The sequence below is a fragment of the Armigeres subalbatus genome, chromosome 3 (assembly GCF_024139115.2).
Source record: "Armigeres subalbatus isolate Guangzhou_Male chromosome 3, GZ_Asu_2, whole genome shotgun sequence".
NCBI lineage: Eukaryota > Metazoa > Arthropoda > Insecta > Diptera > Culicidae > Armigeres > Armigeres subalbatus.
Window position 1 is genome coordinate 128,095,733 of NC_085141.1, and position 9,198 is coordinate 128,104,930.

Consider the following 9,198-nt stretch of genomic DNA (forward strand, 5'->3'; position numbering starts at 1 on the left):
AACACGTCTTCCTACGGTACTCGAGACCACGGATCATCCTCTCCGACAACGCAAAGCAGTTTCTTTCGGCAGCTTTCAAAGCTTTGATCTCCAAGCACAACATCATTCACATGAAGACTGCGTTCTACTGTCCGATGGTGAACAATGCCGAAAGAGTGAACCGGGTACTGATCACGTGCATACGTGCTCTTCTGGGTGAAGACCACCGGGGGTGGGACGAGAACCTGCCAGCGATCGTCGCAGCCATAAATGGAGCGAAGCACGAAGCCACCGGAGTCAGTTTGCATTACGCCAACTTCGGCAGGGAGCTGATACTGTACACCGATCTTTACACTCAGCAGGAGCTGAACACACCGGATGTTCTCAAGGTTGCACAAGACGTCCGACTCTCGGAAATTCGTCGAATCCAAGAATTCATCATACAACGCATCAAGAACAACCACGAGAAAACCAAGCAGCGTTACAACCTGAGGACACGGAACATCACGTTCAAGGTCGGCGATTTCGTCTGGCGAAGAACCTTCACGCAGTCGTCCAAGGTGGATCACATTTATCGCAAGCTCGATTCCAAGTTCGTTCCAGCTACAGTGGTCAAGATTATCGGAAGCAACCTATACATGCTGGAGGACGTACGGAATGGCAAGCGTGGTCAGTATCACGCCAAGGACATTAAACCCGACTAGTGCAGTACTTAACAAGCTATGTAAACAGCAAAGGCTGTCAACTACAGATTACCCACGGATAATCAACAAAAAACGCAAGGCGGTCACGATTCAACGGTGTAGAACGAGGAGACAACATCCAAGGGAAGCAGAAGGTACGCAGTGAATTAACAAGCCGACAAGCTCCGGAAACACGGAGGACCTAGACGGTGCTGCTTTGTATAGCCACTAGAGTGGGGCGCAGTTGAATGGAAAAATGCAAACTTCGTCCGATCAAGTGAGATCAAGGTTTTTCTGAATCGTTTTGGGACCCCAATCAACTGTGCAAAATATGGGCTCGATTGGTTGCGACCTCGCATGCCGCATCGCGTTTTAAATTTACATGGAAATTAGTATGGGAAAACGTACTTTTTTACATTTTTGCTATTAGCGGCTTTAATTTATCATCAATCACGTGACTCAATACGTTAGCATATAGTCTGGAAGATGCCGAAAGACTTTGCCGAAGAAGGTACATAGCTGGAAGGTCTACAAAAAATGTTATCACGTTTCGAAAATTGATTGTTCAAACCATATGCAAGAAATCAATGTTTCTGCCAGCACTACCGGACGACCTATGGGTATCAAAGAACAAAACCCATATTCCTTCTTGTCGGATTTTTTTCTTTGTGAAATGATTGCGGATAGCTCCCATAAGCTCTAAAGCCCTATAAAATGAATTATTTTGAAATAACACTCAGTTAAATTATTGGTCTACGTAGTTCGGCAGTGCTGGCAGAATAAACGATTTTTTGCATATGGTTTGAACACTCAATCTTTGAAGCGTTATAACTTTTTTCGTGGACGTTCCAGCAACGTGCCTTCTTCAGCAAAGTTTTTCGGCATTCTTTGGGTAATACTTTAACGCAATGTGCCACTTGGTTTACGATGAACTGAAACCTCTAGTAGTAGAAATGCAAAAATATACGTTCTCCCATAGTAATTTCCATACAAACTTCAAACGCGATGCGGAAAGCGAGGAAGCAACCAATCGGTCCCAAATTCTGCACAGTTGTTCAGGACCCAGAATGGCTTCGAAAAACCATTGATTTGAAAAAATGACCATGACGCCCCACTCTATTAGCCACCCATGATGTGTACGATTGCATATGCTATGCTCTGCTATGAATTTTTGTAATTAATCACTGGATAATTTCCGATGGATTACTCAGAATAATTTACGTTGGTATTCCTGAAGGATTTTTTTAAGGTTGTCTGAAAGAATTTCTGGATGACTAACCGAATTAGTTCCCATGGTCATTTTTTACGAAAAAAAAATTTAAAGCGATGTTTTTCGAGCGAACTTAGCTTAGCTTGATTAACTGTACACATCCTAGTTACTAGTCGTGATTGGCCGAGAAACAACAAAAACATTTAATATGCACAGCTCACCAAATGGCTAGTTTTCTTGGGATTAAAAATCTATTCTTCCTTAACATGCTTTGGAGTTTTTTAAATTAAGGACCAATAATGATGCCGTCCACGTCCTCACAGTCAATTAGGATTAGGTGAGGAATATGAGTTGGACACTCATTGTTACAGGAGACCAAGGAATGGAAGGGAATAGTATGTTATTTGGGAAGGAATTCTAATGGAATTCTTGGTAAGCCTTGGTAAGGGACAAATCATTCACCGGGCAAGCAAAAATACGAGCTGTTTCATACAATGTAACTAAATTCCTTCAGATGGCTTTCTCTATGGCTACTGTAAACTGTAGAGTATCGCAATTATCTTGACCGGGGTAAAGCGCAATACTAGCTCACGATACACCGAATATCGAATAGATTTTTTTTTATTCCTTTATTTATTTGGTAGGCACTCTGTGTTACTTAACCGCTACTGTGCCGAAATCTACTGTGGTATTCTGCAGCCAGAATCCACACAGAATCTATTTTTAGATTTTTCCATTATTCATTGTTGTTGTCGTTGCTGGTCCATCTCGTCGTGAGTCCATTGTGTTCGTTTTGTCCATGCCGTTTTATCCAATGATCGTTGCATTGTCCGGTTGCCGTTTATCCGGGTAACGTTTGGAGGAATGCCTCCGAGAAGAACAAGTTGTCAGTCGTCATCAGGCAGCCGTGACGCGGTGAGGCGTGCACCCCAATACGCTACCGCATAGGCTGCGCATCCTGCGACTGACGCGGGTTTTGGTGGAGGGGCTGGGAATCGAACCCATGACCATTCGCTTGAAAGGCGAACGTGTAGCCAATACACGCTACGGGACCCCCCTAATATCGAATAGATATTTTTTCTTCTGTTCGTGTTATTTATCATAAGTTATGATTCATTATATTCATGATATTCATAACACAAGCATCACTGTACTTACTTTTCCGATGGCTACTGCAAACTAACTGGAGGTTTTTCGAGCTTTTTGATAAATTCATGAAGCATCATCTGGATGAATACTTTAAGAAATTTCTTGAGAAATTTACAAAGAAACTCCAATTAAATTCTAAAGATATTCTTGAGAAGAAATGTGATGATAACTGACTGTGACTGACTGCAGTATCAATATTTTCAGGTATTTTTGGCATCATGGCTTAATTCCAGATTCAAAATAGAGTTTTGCTTTACTACTGTCCGGAACTTTTGAAGGAAATTCCCTGCGAGATTCCTTCAAAAGTGCCTAATAGAATTTTTGCAGGAGTTTCTGATGTAATTTTCGAAGAAATTCCTGTAGAAATTACAAATTTGTATGAAAGTTCCAATAGGGATTTGTTTGGAAACTTAATTGAAAATTATTTTGTGCATTATTTTAATTCCTTCAATAATATCCAGGTTGCTCTTTGGAAATTCCTTCAAGAAATCATTCGAAAATTCTTCCTGAAATACATTTAGTTATTTTTTTTGTTTTTTTTCTCGGAAAAAGAGTTTCAAAAAGATTTTTTGAAAAAAATCTCAAAAGCTTGTCCAAAGGAAATTCCGAAGGGAAAAAAGTCTCCGAAAGTCTAAAGAAATTTCCGGAATAGTTGCTAAAGAATTCCTAAAAGAATTTTTGAAAGAACTCATGGAGGCACTGTTTCTTGCCAGGGTAGACTTGGGAAAACAGTTGGAGTGGAATGGTCATCAGAGAAACATTGTTTACTCCAGTATACTCTACACAAGAGCACAGTACAGGAAGCCTTAGGTTAAAGCTAATTAGTCTATTTGACAGAGCTCTCACTCTCTCGTATTGAGAACTTTAACTCAATTCCTTTCAAATCTAGTGAGCAATAAGTTCGAATTGTGTCCCATACCCCATTGCTCATCCTTCGTTGGCACGTTGACAGGAAATAAACACGAAGGAACCTTCTGAATTTGCCTGTTCTTTTGAAATAATTAAATTCATCAGCTTCTTCTTTTTTTTTCCAATGGCTCCAACTGGAACATGGCCTGATTTTCAACTTTAGTATTCTATTATCATTTCCTTAGTTATTAATTATAGAATTTTCTACGCCCATCATTGCATAAGTATGAATTTTGTGTGGCAAGTACAATGGATACTGCCTATGCTTGCAAGGCAGACAATTTAGATTCGGCTGCTGCATTTTTTCCCAATTTACTTTATTTGATTACTTCGAACTTCGAACGCCTAAACGAACTTCGTTTCGCCTAAAATTGATTTATTTTCTGATTAGTTCTCGAGTTATGAAGAAATTGATGTATGATTTGTATGGGAGCCCCCCCTTTCCAAAGATGGGAGGGGTCTCGAACCATCTTATGACCCTTCCCCGGCCCCGAAAACCTCTGCATACAAATTTTCACACCGATCGGTTAAGTAGTTTCCGAGTCCATAAGGGTCAGACAGACAGAAACTAATTTTTATGTATGTAGATTTTATCTAGTTTGCCTTGCAATTTGTGGGCGTCGTGGCCAATCGGTTAGTAACACCAGTCGTCTATAAATTTATGTGCGCTGTGGAGTGAGGGTTCGTTGTCCGCCATCGTAAGCTTTTGGTCAAGCGGGTAGCACTCCATTGTTCCAGTGATTGTTGTAAATATCTTGACCGTTGTTTAATGCTAGGTGTTAAGTATTCAATCTTCACGATTTTTGCAAAGAAGATAATGCTATTTTTCAAATTGTCCAATTTGAATAATTAGTTTAGTTTGTTTTTTAATCCCCAATCCGCTTTATTTATCTTATCTAATTATTTTATTTGTCTAATTTGCTCATTTTTTTTTTCATTCGTATAATTTGACAAGTCGAGTCAAGTACGAGATACTGAAAAAGGCCTCATTGTTGATGTACGTATGTGTCAAAGGTACATTCAAGTGGTGGAATTAAATGGGATAGTACTGTAGTGAAATTCCTCGATAAAGATTCTCGTATCCTGCATATCTTTAGATAAGTGCCAACGCTTAAAACGTTACCAAATTACATAGACCCAAGAAAAAAAAGTCCAAATTGAAATACCTCATTTCATTTATTTAGTTAACATCTAAACAGATAACACTGAATCAACAATTTGACGCCACAATGCACGGTTCGAGGCCGCATCTCTCCATCCTCGGATACGCCCCACGCTTGCCAAGTCGTTTTGCACCTGGTCTGCCCATCTCGCTCGCTGCGCTCCACGCCGTCTCGTACCTGCCGGATCGGAAGCGAACACCATCTTTGCAGGGTTGCTGTCCGGCATTCTTGCAACATGTCCTGCCCATCGTACCCTTCCGGCTTTAGCTACCTTCTGGATACTGGGTTCGCCGTAGAGTTGGGCGAGCTCATGGTTCATTCTTCGCCGCCACACACCGTCTTCTTGCACACCGCCAAAGATGGTTCTAAGCACCCGTCTCTCGAATACTCCGAGTGCTTGCAAGTCCTCCTCGAGCATTGTCCATGTTTCATGTCCGTAGAGGACAACCGGTCTTATAAGCGTCTTGTACATGACACATTTGGTGCGGTGGCGAATCTTTTTCGACCGCAGTTTCTTCTGGAGCCCGTAGTAGGCCCGCCTTCCACAGATGATGCGCCTTCGTATTTCACGACTAACGTTGTTGTCAGCCGTTAGCAAGGATCCGAGGTAGACGAATTCCTCGACCACCTCGAAGGTATCCCCGTCTATCGTAACACTGCTTCCCAGGCGGGCCCTGTCGCTCCCGGTTCCGCCCACAAGCATGTACTTTGTCTTTGACGCATTCACCACCAGTCCAACTTTTGTTGCTTCACGTTTCAGGCGGGTGTACAGTTCTGCCACCTTTGCAAATGTTCGGCCGACAATGTCCATGTCATCCGCGAAGCAAATAAATTGACTGGATCTGTTGAAAATCGTACCCCGGCTGTTACACCCGGCTCTCCGCATGACACCTTCTAGCGCAATGTTGAACAACAGGCACGAAAGTCCATCACCTTGTCTTAGTCCCCGGCGCGATTCGAACGAACTGGAGTGTTCGCCCGAAATCTTCACACAGTTTTGCACACCATCCACCGTTGCTTTGATCAGTCTGGTAAGCTTCCCAGGGAAGCTGTTCTCGTCCATAATTTTCCATTTTCGAAAGTTCTCACACTCCAGTTTGTCGCCTTTCTTGTAGATGGGGCATATAACCCCTTCCTTCCACTCCTCCGGTAGCTGTTCGGTTTCCCAGATTCTGACTATCAGTTTGTGCAGGCAAGTGGCCAGCTTTTCCGGGCCCATCTTGATGAGCTCAGCTCCGATACCATCCTTACCAGCTGCTTTATTGGTCTTTAGCTGTTGAATGGCATGCTTAACTTCCCTCAAAGTGGGGGCTGGTTGGCTTCCATCGTCCGCTGAACTGACGTAGTCATCTCCTCCGCTGCCTTGACTTTCACTGCCTGTACTCTCCGCGCCATTCAGATGTTCCTCGTAGTGCTGCTTCCACCTTTCGATCACCACACGTTCGTCCGTCAAGATGCTCCCATCCTTATCCCGGCACATTTCGGCTCGCGGCACGAAGCCTTTGCGAGATGCGTTGAGCTTCTGGTAGAACTTGCGTGTATCTTGAGAACGGCACAGCTGTTCCATCTCCTCGCACTCCGCTTCTTCCAGGCGGCGTTTCTTCTCCGCTTCCGTCTATAACGTTCCACGTTCTGCCGGGTACCTTGCTGCAGCGCGACCGCCCGCGCTGCGTCCTTCTCCTCCAGAATCTGTCTGCACTCTTCGTCGAACCAATCGTTCCGTCGACTTCGACCCATATACCCGACGTTGTTCTCCGCTGCGTCGTTAATGGCTGCTTTGACTGTATTCCAGCAGTCCTCAAGAGGGGCCCCATCGAGCTCACCCTCTTCCGGCAACGCTGCCTCGAGATGCTGCGCGTATGCATTGGCGACATCAGGTTGCTTCAGTCGCTCTAGGTCGTACCGCGGCGGTCGTCGGTACCGAACATTGTTAATGACGGATAGTTTTGGGCGCAGTTTAACCATCACCAGATAGTGGTCAGAGTCGATGTTAGAGCCACGATATGTCCTGACGTCGATAATGTCGGAGAAGTGCCGTCCATCAATCAGAACGTGGTCGATTTGTGATTCTGTCTGCAGTGGTGATCTCCAGGTGTACCGATACGGGAGGCTGTGTTGGAAGTAGGTGCTGCGAATGGCCATATTCTTGGAGGCGGCGAAATCAATTAGTCGTAGGACGTTTTCGTTCGTCAGACGGTGAGCGCTGAACTTTCCAATAGTCGGTCTAAACTCCTCCTCTTGGCCAACCTGAGCGTTCAAGTCTCCTATGATGATTTTGACGTCGTGGCTTGGGCAGCTGTCGTACTCACGTTCCAGCTGCATGTAGAATACGTCCTTATCAGCATCAGTGCTTCCGGAGTGTGGGCTATAGACGTTGATTATGCCGAAGTTGAATAACCGGCCTTTGATCCTCAACCTGCACATTCTTTCATTGATCGGCCACCACCCGATCACGCGCCTTTGCATATCGGCCATCACTATGAAAGCTGTTCCCAGCTCGTGTGTGTTGCCGCAGCTCTGGTAGATGGTATGATTACCTCTAAACGTTCGCACCATTGATCCCTTCCAACAAACCTCCTGCAGCGCTACGATGCCGAATCCACGGTCCTTGAGCACATCGGCGAGTATGCGTGTGCTCCCGATGAAGTTGAATGATTTGCAGTTCCACGAACCGAGTTTCCAATCGCTAGTCCCTTTTCGTCGCAGTGGTCTTCGCCGATGGTTCCGGTCCGTACTCTCTTGTTGATTGTTCGTTGCTTATGATTTTTTAAAGGCTGGCTTGCAGGGCCTGACACCAAACCCCCTAAATTTCCGGAGGACCATTCCTCCTTATTTCCGGTGGACCATGGTGCACAGGACCATGGTCAAAAGAGTCCCTCGCTGGCACTCGGACGATGATCAGCCGCCCCTAACATGGAGAACAGACGCTGTTGTGAGCCGATCCTGACATGGAGAACAGACGCTCAATAAGATTTGCACCTCCGGAGAGGAGCAAACCCCCTCTTCCCTGTCAGCATACGACCATAGTTCCCATCGGGGTTGGTTACCCGATCTTCCCTAAGGTTGCTCGTATCCCGGCCAGCACCGCGGGGAGGTAGGGATAGGAGTTGCTGGGTAAGAGGCTAAGGACCGCGAGATGGGCTCTATTTTATTCCTTCAGGTACGCGAAGTACCAATGGTACGCTTTACCCAGCATTTGCCGTGCCAAATTGAAATACCTATCATTGAATATTCAACGGCCTTGCTTGTTTTTTGTTTTTTCACCTTTATATAAGTGTCTGGTTTGAAGGAATTGAAAATGCCAGTGGTAAGAAAATTATTTTGAGCTTTTTAGTGGAATGTCTTCACTTGTCATAAGACGAGTTTATACCATCCCATTGAATTCCACCACTTAACTAAGTCGACTAAGTCGAGTCAAATACGAGACACTGAAGACGGCCTTACTGTTGAGGTCGAAATACGTATCTGTCAAGATACAATTAAGTGGTGGAATTCAATGGGATGGTATAAACTCGTCTTATGACAAGTGAATGCCAGTGGATCAAATGCGATCGTTATAATCCGTTTTTGAACCTCAAATAGTTCGCCTGCATAAAATGAAAGAATTTATCTAAAATTCAAACAATCTCCTCATCACTACTTCTGAGTATCTATTATTCGAAAATGGTTCAGATTTCTTAGTCAAGAACAAAAATTATATGCGTTTTTTACAGTCTACTCTGTGTTTCGCCTTTGGCATATTGAAGCCCTCATGTATAGCTTCTTCCCCAAAGATTTATTCCATTCTTTTTTTCATCTGATGATGAGCCGATGTTCTGATCAGCTATTGACGGAAAAGGTCTTTTCGGGATTTAGTCATACGTTTGATTACGGATGTAGTCTCCTAGAAAGTCGTATGTTAAAAGCTTGAATCTGTAACATTTTGAACCGGTGAATTTGAGAAAACACTTTTTTCACAAGGTTTGATTTTAGCCGATTGAGACCTTCTGCATCAATAAAACAATGAGTTAACACGGAAAATAGCTTTAGAATTGTAGCTATACGAAAGTGAAATGCGTTAGAATTCATGCTTAGAGGCACAAAACTCTTACAAACATAATTTGCA